Genomic DNA, 12,996 nt, shown 5'->3' with positions numbered 1-12,996 from the left:
CATCATTCCTAGCCATATCGTACAACTAAATGAAGGATTAGAGGAGCTACAAATGGGTTTGAAGTTTCCAAATAAGAAGCTTGTGTTTCTGCCATTAAGTGTCATAGCCTGAAAGTGTTAGTAGATTACAAGGTCATCATATTGAATCCAACATTATACATTGACGAGTGCTAACATCCTAGCGATGGTTGCAAGCTGCATTTATAAAAAGATCACAACTTTGGGAGATTACAAAGTATGAAGGACCCAACACTTGTACTATTGTGTGGATGTCTCGAGACAATAGGGTAGGTGAAACATATGCATCTCAGGCCTCCACCGCTCAACCAATGCAACTAATAAATTCGGATAGATTTGGATGCCTTTAATCAAGACTACGTACCCGAACCCAACTGTGTCTAGGCATGCCTAAACTAGATCTAATCATGGGTTAGGGCCGGTCGGGTTCAGGTTGGGTCAAAGCAAAATTTTAAACTCGTTTTCTAGGCTCGAACCCGTCCTGACTTGAAAAATGGGTTTACATTTTTACCCAAACTCAACCCAGATTATAAATGCTAAACCCGAGCTTGGCCCAATCGACCCATTTTAATCCTTTTAGCTTATTTTTTTATATCAAAACAAATTTAAACAATATATGCATATCAAGTATCTACTGTCAAATCATTAAGCAATATAAATGAGAGACAATCGTGTAAAGCTTAAAATATGGATTAAACTTAAAAGAGAAAAGAAAATCTATTAACAAAAGTCAATAGCATGAGGGATGAACTAGACCTTTAACAATGTATATACAAGTATACATAGGGAACTTAAAAAAAATGTTAAATATAATTTAAAAATATTTTTAGATAAATTAAAAAAAATTATTAAATTTTCATTTAAAATAATTTTAAATATAATTTATTGAAATCTCTATTTTTGGAAATATATAAGTTGAAGTCTTTTTTAACCAATCTCTTCGGATTCTTCCACTTTCTCAATCTTTTCATTTTCTTTTTATTAAACCTAGAAAAAAAAAGGGTTAGTTTCTTTCTAATTTCTGATGACTCCTCCACTGTGACCACCATTGCTGATCGCCGTAACCTTACCCAAAAAAGTCCCCGACTTCATCTCTTACTACTTTTCATTTTTAATAGTTCATTATTTCAATTGTTTCTCTTTAAAAATCACCAAGAAATTATAAATCTACAAAAGAAATCGACAAAATCTAGCTAAAATGTTGAATAAAGAAAAAGAAAAGAATGATTTAGACACGCTGAAAGTAGTCGCTGGGTTTTTACTTTTTAGTCTTTTAAGTTGGGGTTATTTGGATGCATAGGACAAAAGGGTTTTCACTTTTCAGTTTGGATCCTTTTTCTTTTGAGCTTTGGCATGGGGTGGGCCGTAGGGGTGGGGTAGAGAGGGTTGTGTAAGTCTGCTGATTCGGGCCAGCCTGGACCAAAAAATTCTGCCCGAGCCCCGAAGTATTTAGAGAATGAGCCTCAATTTGTGTCTAAGCCCATTTTTCGAGCTTATAGTTTTACTCGAAACTTCTCATTTTTCCGCCAGGCCTTTAAACTTGGATGAATGACCTGGTTCATGATCATATCTAACTTGAACCCTCGAGTCAATAGCACCAAAAGAGCAATAATGCAACTTCCTCCGGAGTGTACAATCCACTTCCTATATAGTTTATATAACACGTATTAGTGAAAAAAAAATATTTTGTTAAAGACAACCTTGTAATATTTACCCCTTCCAAGATACCTACAGAATTCGTAGCAATGCCATTTCGCAAAACGTGCAAAAACAACGAAAGCAAACTCTTATTTATCTAAATCTGAACTTCATGTCAAACAGTACAACATATAATAAAATATTTCTATTAAACAATTTTCACCACAAATATATTTCAAATTAAAATATTACTAATAAAATTAACTATTTACATGTAAGTAAACAAACTAATTACAAATAAAAAAATATTATTAATATCCAATTCATTATAATAATTACAAATATATTCAACATATTTCAGAAAGCTGCTTAAATTTAAAAAAAAAAAGCCCTAAACCATGAACTGACTAACAAACAAGGTTTCGAACATGTATTCATTTTTTACCCACTAATTCAATCAATTATAAAATCAATATAACATAATAGAAGATAACTACAATTTACGTATTTACTGCTAATTTTCTCCATAATAACGCTAAAACATGCGAAACAAATATTTATTATTTAATTTAAAAATAAAATATTGCTTGACATTATTTATTTAACAAACTAATAAATATTGTCCAAGATTATTTTTTATTTTTATGGGTATTTTCTGAAATTTTGATGATTTTGTGGGGGTAATTTTCGAAATTTGGATATATTTTGGGAATTTGTTTTGGAATCTTCGAAATTGTGGGTGGAGAAGGTTTTTTTTTCTTGGTGAGTGAAAAGCAGAGTTTGGGGTTTAGAGAATTTATTAGGATTAGGTGATGTGATTTGGGTCAAAAAACCGGATTTAAATGGTGTGGAATTGGGCCTCGGTCTGCACATTTAATATGGATTAGACATGTCAATCAGATCTAATCTACACAGTGTTTAAGGCCCAAATCAACACCCCCATTCCGATTTGGACCTTGATAAAGCCTTTTTTTGTTGTTGCAGGGTAAATAATTTGAACCCATATTATTTTAATAATTTTCCCGCCACTACAAGATCAAATGTTAAGATCTGGCAATGCCGCCCTTCTGTAAAGTTATGAAGAACGAGTAAGGATCGGGAAAAGTTCTCCTTGCTCATTCATATTAAATGTTGCTGATCTCATTAGATTTGGTTTAGCATTTATTGGACGGATGTTAATGGTATCGATGATACGTCCATGTATATGTATTGATATAAATGTGCTATGTCTATATCTTGAGTTTATACAATCTTTCTCCCGAAATAATTCCATTCTAAGCTAGGAATTAACCTCTTCCCAATGAGCCACTCTATCAGAAATTCTGGGAAAGTAGATCAAACAATCGTATCAATTTTAAGCTGTTGCACTTGCTGTCGAACTAATCATAAAAGAATGTCCCATGGTATCCCTGATTTTCCAGTCCAAGTACAAACACTGCTTTTTGTAAATGCCACTTTGATGATGCCCATGTTCCTTGACTCATAAAACAGATACGAACCATGATGCCATGTAGGCTGAATCCAAGGTATTTGTATTCTTTCTGTTGTTCAGAAGTTTATGAGTTCAATGACCTTGATGTTCAAAAACCAGAGCCTGCCTTCATAAACCATTATGTCTGAATCACTTGAGAACAGGCTTCTGTCTTGTCTTTGTAAATTGTATGTCTCCATTAAGAACAGAGCTTATGAATTTCTCTACCTCTTCCACGGTCATGTCACCTGAAAATGCTGCAAACTTCCCTTTCCGAGGTTTGAAGGCCACCAGGATGTTATCTGATGATTTATATCCAGATTTATCGAATGCACATAAAAATAATGGTTGCTTGGTAGCATCTAAGAAGATGTAGGATACTGAATCCCTAGAACCCGAGGCCACATTCGGTCTCCTTGTTAATGATTTCTGTGAAACCTGAAAGTACATAGCATGCAACAATTGACACAAAAAATGGATTCTTATATAATAGATAATAGAATGGTGGTATCTACATGATTCACCATACATAAAATCATCATCAAAATACATTCTTTTAAGAGACAAAATCTTCACCTTAGATAAAAGGGACTCCAGCTTCTCCCTATCTCTGGATGATCGGAATGCACCTATGATGCAGACCGGAGTTTTATCCCCACAAAGAGCATCAGAGTTCGATGCTGTCAACAATGGTAACTTTCTCTGTGCAGAATCTTTCTGATTCTTGCTAGCCTGAGATGAAGCTACCTTTTTATTCTTCTTTTCAAAACTATCAAGCAACAGGCTGAGATCTTTGATTGCAGACTTCAAATCCTTTACAGAAATACCAGATTTTAGAATGTGCCTCTCTCCATTGGGCAGCCATCCGATTATAGCCGGAAGTGCATCAACACCTAACTGCTTTGCTGCTGGTTCAGAAACATCATGAACCTACATGAAAAGAGAAAGAGCCTGAATTGAATATAAAATCAATGGAACATTTAATCATAAGGTTCGACGCGCAAAATAGATATTTATAGCATTCCTCTGCATCATAGAAAGAGAATCTTCTATAATACAAGCCACTGAGAGCACGCCAGATAACAGGAGTGTCCTTTTTGGTAGAAAGGAGTATCACCCTTGGGTATTTTTCTAAATTAGTAGAAGACAAGTCAAAATGATTTAAGCTAACCCTTCGTGAAAACCTTGGTAAATGATCTTGGCAAAATGTTTTGACATTCTTAGCGACCAAATCACCCTTGTATTCTTCCAGAGTACCCTTCTCATTTCTTTTGTATGAATAAACAAACAACCTTAGAGCTCTCCCTGGATGCATACCAAGATCCTTACATAAAGAATACTCAGTTTCACAATTTATTCTCCCAACCTGTTGCAAGAGACCAGTCAGATATTAGAAGTGCTGATTAGCAAATACAAGTTATAAAAATATTTATAACTGCAACTGCACCTTTATAGCTCCTTGCAATAAACCGGCCACCTCGTCTATGATAGATTCATAATGCTGTTTCCCCTGCTGCAACGCTGGTGTATAAGATAATAAAAGCCAAGTCATCCCTTTGTCAGATATTTCTTTTTTGAAGACATCAGAACTTATTGCTCTGATGCTCTTACGTGAATTCCTGGATTGAGACTGAGACCTGCTTGAACCACTGAAACCGCCAAATGGACCCTGATGGTTCATACCACCCCCAAAGAAGCTAGAGAAAATATCATTTGTTGAATATTGGCAATATCCCACATTAGGAAAAGATAGAAAGGGAGGGGGCTTGGTTTGTTATATATAGAACCCCTCCCCCTTTGGTTGTATCATCCCAAAATCTTCTCCTTTGTAATATTTCTAGAAGAAATATTGATTTGGTAGTGTCCGAGGACGTAAGCTAAATTGGCCGAACCTCGTTAAATCTCTGGTATTTTATTTCTTATTTGTTTGCTTATATTTAATAGCTTTATGTTGGTTATATTTATTTAGTTATTATTGCTATAAATATCTAAGTGAGTTCTGTCTAGTTGTTGGGTTTTAAGCGGGACCATTGTGACCCCTCCAATTTAACTGGGAATTTTCTTAGTATAATTGTTGGCATAATAATTATCTAAATATTTCTGATAATATTGTTATTAATATTATCGTCGCTTCCGCAACAATTGGTATCCGAGCCAAGGTTTTGTAGTATGCTCTGTGTTTGCAGCTTAGTCTGATCTTACACATCAGAAACATTTCCTAAAGCTTGTGGGTATTCTGCATTTGGTGGCTATTAAGTAGAAGCTATGGCAAAAATGACAGAAGAAAAACCATCCATATCAACAACTTCCACTTCGTACATTTTGCCGAGGATTGGAACTGCAAATACGAGATTTGTAGTGGAAATTTTTGATGGAACAGGTCATTTCGGCATGTGGCAAAGTGAGCTTCTAGATGCCCTATTTCAACAGGGTCTAGATATTGCCATTGAGGAAGAAAAACCAGAAGGGGTTGATGATAAAGAATGGAAGACCATCAACCGATTGGCATGTGGTACAATTCGATCATGTCTTTCCAGAGAGCAGAAGTATATATTCAGTAAAGAGACTTCTGCAAGTAAATTGTGGAAAGCATTGGAGGAGAAATTCTTGAAGAAGAACAGTCAAAATAAGTTGCATATGAAGAAAAGACTGTTTCGTTTCAATTATGTTCCTGGTACCACGATGAACGAGCACATTACCAATTTTAATCAGCTGGTGGCTGATTTGTTGAATTTGGATGTGACTTTTGAAGACGAAGACTTGGCGTTAATGTTGTTGGGATCGCTTCCAGAGGAGTTTGAGTACCTTGAAACTACTTTACTTCATGGAAAGTCGGAAGTAACTTTCAATGAAGTAACTGCTGCATTGTATAGCTATGAACTACGCCGAAAGGATAAGTTGAAAGGTTCAAGTGAAGCAGCAGTGGAAGCATTGGTAACAAGAGATCGTCAGAAAAGTCAGTCTAAGGGGAAGAGAAGAAAGTCCAAAGGTCGAGTTGTTGCCAAAGATGAATGTTCCTTTCGCAAAGAAAAAGGACATTGGAAGAAAGATTGTCCAAAATTGAAGAAAAAAGGGAAGACTCCGCAAGATGCAAATGTTGCAGAATGCAATAGTGAAGCAGAGTCAGACTTTTCTCTTAGTATGACATCTTCAACATTACATGCAGATGAGTGGATCATGGATTCTGGTTGTTCCTATCATATGTGTCCCATTTGGGAATGGTTCTTTGAATTTCAAAAACTAGATGAAGGGGTTGTTTACATGGGTAATGATAACACATGTAAAATAGCCGGGATAGGTTCAATTAAACTGAGGAGTCATGATGGATCTACTAGAATTTTGCGGGATGTACGATATGTCCCAAAGTTGAAGAAGAATCTCATCTCTTTGGGGTCGTTAGAATCTAAAGGCCTAGTTGTGACAATACGAGATGGAGTTCTTAAAGCAACTTCAGGAGCATTGGTGATGTTGAAAGGCATAAGAAAGAACAATCTGTATTACTACCAAGGTAGTACAGTGGTCGGGACAACAGCAGCAGCAATTTCGAGTACCAAGAAGGACGCTGAGGCAACACAGCTGTGGCATATGCGTTTGGGCCATGCTGGTGAAAAATCCTTGCAAACTCTAGCCAAGCAAGGATTATTGAAAGGTACAAAGACTTGCAAACTTGAATTTTGCGAGCATTGTGTTCTGGGAAAACAACGAAGGGTGAAATTTGGCACTGGGATTCACAATACTAAAGGTATTCTGGATTATGTGCATTCTGATGTATGGGGACCGTCCAAGACTCCATCACTTGGAGGAAGACGTTATTTTGTCACCTTTATTGATGATTTTTCCAGACGAGTTTGGGTGTTTCCTATGAAGAACAAAGATGAGGTGCTTGAAGTTTTCCTTAAGTGGAAAACTAAAGTTGAAAATCAGACAGGAAGGAAGATTAAGGTTCTCCGATCAGACAACGGTGGAGAATATAAAAGCGATCCTTTCCTGAAGATATGCCAAGATTGTGGCATAGTAAGGCACTTCACCGTAGGTGGAACACCGCAACAGAATGGGGTGGCAGAGCGTATGAATCGAACGCTTGTGGAGAAAGTTCGATGTATGTTATCTAATGCTGGATTAGATAGAAAGTTTTGGGCTGAGGCTGTGATGTACGCTCAACATCTCATCAATCATTTGCCATCATCTGCTATAAATGGCAAGACTCCTTTGGAGAAATGGTATGGAAAACCTGCTACTGATTATGACACCTTGCGCATTTTTGGTTCTATTGCATATTATCATGTGAAAGAATCAAAGTTAGATCCAAGAGCAAAGAAGGCTCTATTCATGGGCTTCAATGCTGGTGTTAAGGGATATCGTTTGTGGTGTCTAGAGGCAAAGAAGACGATAATCAGTAGGGATGTTACCTTTCATGAATCTGCCATGTTGAATAAGGTAAATCCAGAAGGAGTGAGTAGTACTTCGCAGCAGGTGGAGTGTACTCCGCAGCAGGTGGAGTTTGAGCAGAGTGTGGTAATTCCAGCAGAAGGTACCACTAGTGATTCTTCATTGGCAGATGCAGAGTCAGATGAGGAAGAGGTTTCTACCCAAGAACCTCAACAGCAATCAGAGCCAATTGCAGTCAGAAGGCAGAGACGAGAAATTCAGAAACCAGCTCGTTTCACTGACATGGTAGCTTATGCACTTCCAGTTGTTGATAATATTCCATCCACTTACACCGAAGCCATTCAGAGTTTAGAGAATAATAGATGGTTAGGTGCAATGGAAGAGGAAATGCAATCTCTAGAGAAAAACAAGACGTGGAAGCTGGCACAACTACCAAAAGGGAAGAAGGCGATTGGTTGCAAATTTGAAGACACTATTGAAGTTAGTGTTATGAGAAGATGTTCGAAGATGTGGAATATCGCCAAGGTGGAGATTTGTTGAATATTGGCAATATCCCACATTAGGAAAAGATAGAAAGGGAGGGGGTTTGGTTTGTTATATATAGAACCCCTCCCCCTTTGGTTGTATCATCCCAAAATCTTCTCCTTTGTAATATTTCTAGAAGAAATATTGATTTGGTAGTGTCCGAGGACGTAAGCTAAATTGGCCGAACCTCGTTAAATCTCTGGTATTTTATTTCTTATTTGTTTGCTTATATTTAATAGCTTTATGTTGGTTATATTTATTTAGTTATTATTGCTATAAATATCTAAGTGAGTTCTGTCTAGTTGTTGGGTTTTAAGCGGGACCATTGTGACCCCTCCAATTTAACTGGGAATTTTCTTAGTATAATTGTTGGCATAATAATTATCTAAATATTTCTGATAATATTGTTATTAATATTATCGTCGCTTCCGCAACATCATTATAATCAAAGCCAAAGAAACTTGATCCACCAAAGAAGCGTGATCCACTAGGGCCGCCAAAGGAAAATGAGAAAGTTTGGGAACTTCCGTCCCCACCCATATGCTGCCATCCACCTGGTCCAGATGTAAACCCACTTTGTCCAGGCCCACCTTTTTCATCCCCATACATATCATAGTTTTTTCTCTTTTCCTCGTCTGATTAAATGTCGTACGCTGATCAAACAAGGATGAATCAGATCATTTAGCAGACAAAGACCTTATTTCATAATCCAAGGGAGAAAAAGAGAATGAATTAAAGAATATGTATACGAAACAAAGAAGAACAATATGTAAGAAGCTGGAAATACCGTTGTTGATCTCAGCAAACTTCTCTTGTGCTCCTTTACTTTTATTCTTGTCAGGGTGGTATTTAAGGGAGAGCCTATTAAGTACAATTCAAGCAAAACAAGTAGGCCGTTACATGATTCTCTAGGCATATGTATATGTATATGCATATGCATAAGCATGCATGTATTATTAACCTACAAGATTCTCAAAAAACACCATAACAAGAACGGTAATGATAAACATTTCAAGCTGACAAAAGAAATATGATTCGAAAGAAAGAATAAGGAAAGTGAATAGTTAATATCACAAGTTCAGCATTTCTTATTCAACAGAAAAAAAAAAAGTATTTGATTCATTCCAGATTTATTGGGAGCCTAATATGGAACTTGTGGATCTTTATTGTGCAGTGCAATTTGATTAGGGCTACCATTCAAATAATGTGTATTACGAAATCATGACCATATCAAGAACGAGTGAAGGATTAGTTCATAACCTAGTCCACCGAGGAATGTAATTCAAAAAACTTATAAACAGATGATAAATTCAGAGAAAAACATACTTGTGAAAAGCTTTCTGAACCTCTCGTTGGCTCGCGCTTTTCTCCACGCCTAGTACCTAAGCATCAAGTAACTTCTTTAGAAACTTTTTGGCCCCAAAAAAATCAAACTGCAATTCCCAAATCTGTGAAGTTGCTACTTATTCTTGTCACTCTCATCGAGGGCTCAAGCTTTTATCCTTGATGTCCTCAACGAATCACTAAAGCTTTCGACTCAAGATTGTAATCTCCTATATGATTTCTAACGGAAATAATAAATTCTTGCTAAATCTCTACAACAATTCAGTCTCCATATCTAAATGTTTCTAATCTTTATTTTGAAAAGACGACTGGTAGATCACATAACATGTGAAAAATAAAAAATAAAGAAGGGAGCAAAGCTACTAACCTTGTAAGGATCAATGGATTTGGCTTCCGCGTGTAAAACCAATAACGTTAACAGAAAAGCAAATAGTAATGGCGGTCGAGTTTTCATATTCGCAAGAACTGAAACACGGCTAAAGATTTTGTTTTCTTGAGTTGCGAATCTTGATCTTTGAAGCGAAATGTGGGATTGTAAGAAGAAACAGGGAGCAAGAAGTAGAGTTGGGGAAGGCAGGATGGTTAAAGGAATGCTGAGGCCGTTAGGTACACGTGGCGTTTTGATGTGATAGCACGTGCTCTGGCCAATAGGATTTCGGAACGGCTCTCCCCGCAAAACCAAACGTGCTTGCTGTTGAGATGAGTGCTGACATGAACTTGTCTTGTGTTTTCTTTTGGGCCGCTTGTCGTGTTATCTAACAATTGAAGTACGTACTGGCCTCTTCAGCTCCAAACTTTAACGTAGATTCACTGCTTACGGTTAGGTTTAATTAAGGTGAAAGTTAAGGGATTGATTAAATGGATGGATTTAATTTTTATATCATTAAAAAGATTAAAAAAAAGTCAAATTTAATCAATTATTAAAAAATTTAAAAAGTTAAATTTAATTAATTTAATTTTTATATTATTAAAAATATTTAAAAGATCAAATTTAATCAGAGTTGACACTCGCAATTTAAAAAATGATATAAAAATAATTTTTAAACTTATAGATCAACTCCACATAAAATATTTCTTCTACAATGATGAGCTTGACACTATTAAATAACAAATGTTAAATCTATTGAAATTTAGTCTTATTTAAAATAATGTAAAACCTAAATTAATTCATTTAATAGAAGACGAATCAATTTGCTCTCATCATTTACTAGATGAATTTGTCAGTTACATTCACCTATTAATTAAGATAACGTCCAATGTTGTAAGAATTAAATTGGAAAATTAATAAACTGAATCTTCAGCTTTCGGTTCAACCATTTTAAAAAAATAAAAATAAAAATAAATTTTTGATAATTAAAATATTAAAAAGAAAAAATCAGGACATAATAAAAAAATTCAAAATTTTGTTTATTGAAAAATAAAAAACCAAAATCATAAATATTTTTTTTTTATTTTTTACTAGAAATTGTTTTTTTCCAATTATATGTCACTAATTAAATCGGTTGTACCGCCAATTTAACTAGATAATACAATTCTATTTTGGTACCTTTTTAAAATCAATACTGTTGTAAACTTTTAAAGAATTAAAATTCCAGTGAACTAAGGCTCATAATATCCTCAACTTATTACAATTAGTTAAGAATGGATAAAGAATCTAAATTAAGATTATCAGTATTATATTAGTTGAGATTTTTTATTTTTATTTTTTTGTACTATCAGTATAGGTGTCTTTTCTATTTATTTTGTTGAGGGGTTTTTTACTTTTTAAAGAGAAGCCTACAAAATGTTGTTTGTTTGAATCTAACGACCCCTTAACAAGTTTTGCATTGTCTCCTATGAAAGTTTTGTCTCTCAGCTTTACCAAGGGCTTGAAGAGGCATTAAGTTCATAAAGTGGAGTGTCTCCTTAAGTGTATGAGAAGGTAAACCATGCGTGCTACATATGGTCGAACTTGAACTATGCCCTATATGTTGGAAAAAATGTGTTTAGAAAACATAGTAGAAAGTAAATTTAAGGGAAAATTGGAATTTTAAATTTTTTCAAAACAAGATCTTGATTGTGATATCTAAAGTAATAAACACTTAATCAAAATTTTCCTTTTTCGATTCGTCTAGGATGAGCGCTTCGACTGAGTAGTCTTCTATGCTATCCCCAAGCTCACGTTCTCCAAGTGTGGGCTCTCTTCGAATCAGAAAATTTTTCACAAAAAATACTAGTAGGGTAATTTCGTAATTTCTCTAAACTTTTGGGTCAAATTGTACATCAGAAAAATATCTCTAAAAATTTTCTCTTAAATTTAAGTGTGTCAAATAATGACCCAACGCTCTCTTTATATAGGGAGTGTTTAGAAAGTTCAACTATAATTAAACTTAATCACTTTAATATTAAATTAAATTAAATATTAAATCTTTTTAAAATAATAGAATGTTTATCTACAAGATAAACATTAAATTAAATTTAATATTAAGATAATAACTATAATATTAAATTAATAAATCCTATTAAAATAAGTACTAAATTTAATTTAATATTAAACTATTAAAATACTATTATTTTTTAAATAGTTAATTTGAAATCAAATTCTCTAGTAGAGTTTCAGTAGGAGTGTAACTCTTCCACTACTCAACCACTGCAGACCAATCGCCGCCTGTCACTGGAACGCCATCGTTGCAATCATCGATACCTTCGCATCAGGTGATGCAGGTGCAACACCCTTACGGCACCCCAAGCCGATTCGGCTACTAACAGTTCGATCTGGGTCAGTGACGAACTGACCGGTCCAGTAGAGCCACTAGTTGGACCGTTGGCCCGATTCGACCAGTTTTTGGGTATTGGTCTCGATTTTGGGCTCCCGGACCCAATTTACAATCTCAGGTCTAATTTTTAAGTTCAATTACCCATTGGACCAATTGTTTAACTTGAAAATTAATTTTCAAAAATATCATATTAATTTTAATTAATTTGATTAATTTAATTTTATTTTATCAAAATTAATTTTTCCAAAAATCACTTAGATTTTCCAAATTAATTTTTTAAAGAAAAATCTTTAATCAAATTCTCTAATTGAACAATTCTCACCACCACCTAATTTAATTCCACATCGAATAAATCGACTCAATTAAATTATTTCCAAAGTCGTAGAATTTTCTTCTAATTCAAATGCAGTCCGATCGAGCTTTTGTTGAGCTAGCGAAGGGACCAATCAGACATATACAATTAGGCTATAGTTATTGTAATTATGACTAGAAACATCAATCCGATAATTCGCAATTACTTAATCATGGAGTTAGTCCACAAGAAGTACCATGATTGAAAACTCCTTATTGTATACTCTTTACAAAAGCAATTCATCCAACAGTTTTGTCCAATGACCTTGTCATGTGTGTGTTACCCTCATATGATATCATTGAATCCTTTGAGTTAAATTCGTTCACTCAATACAATCCTATTTTATCTCATTGTCACCATTGTGTCTTCTTAATGATTAATATGATCATTGTCAACAAAAGACTGTGATAAATTGCTCGTTCGAGAACAAGCAACTCGTGGTCACGTTCCATATTTATCAATCCACACAATGCCAATGAAAGGGTATCATTAACTCTTTAATT

At 34.9% G+C, this 12,996-nt stretch overlaps 1 pseudogene; it reads right to left on the bottom strand.

Moving 5' to 3' along the window:
• Nucleotides 1-2,835: 2,835 nt before the first annotated feature.
• On the bottom strand, nucleotides 2,836-10,048 carry LOC107899558 (dnaJ protein ERDJ3A-like; annotated as a pseudogene).
• Nucleotides 10,049-12,996: the final 2,948 nt, after the last annotated feature.

This window comes from Gossypium hirsutum, chromosome D04, assembly GCF_007990345.1.
Source record: "Gossypium hirsutum isolate 1008001.06 chromosome D04, Gossypium_hirsutum_v2.1, whole genome shotgun sequence".
Taxonomy (NCBI): Eukaryota; Viridiplantae; Streptophyta; class Magnoliopsida; order Malvales; family Malvaceae; genus Gossypium; species Gossypium hirsutum.
Note: the sequence above shows the minus strand (reverse complement) of the source record. Positions and strands in the feature narration are given on the sequence as shown.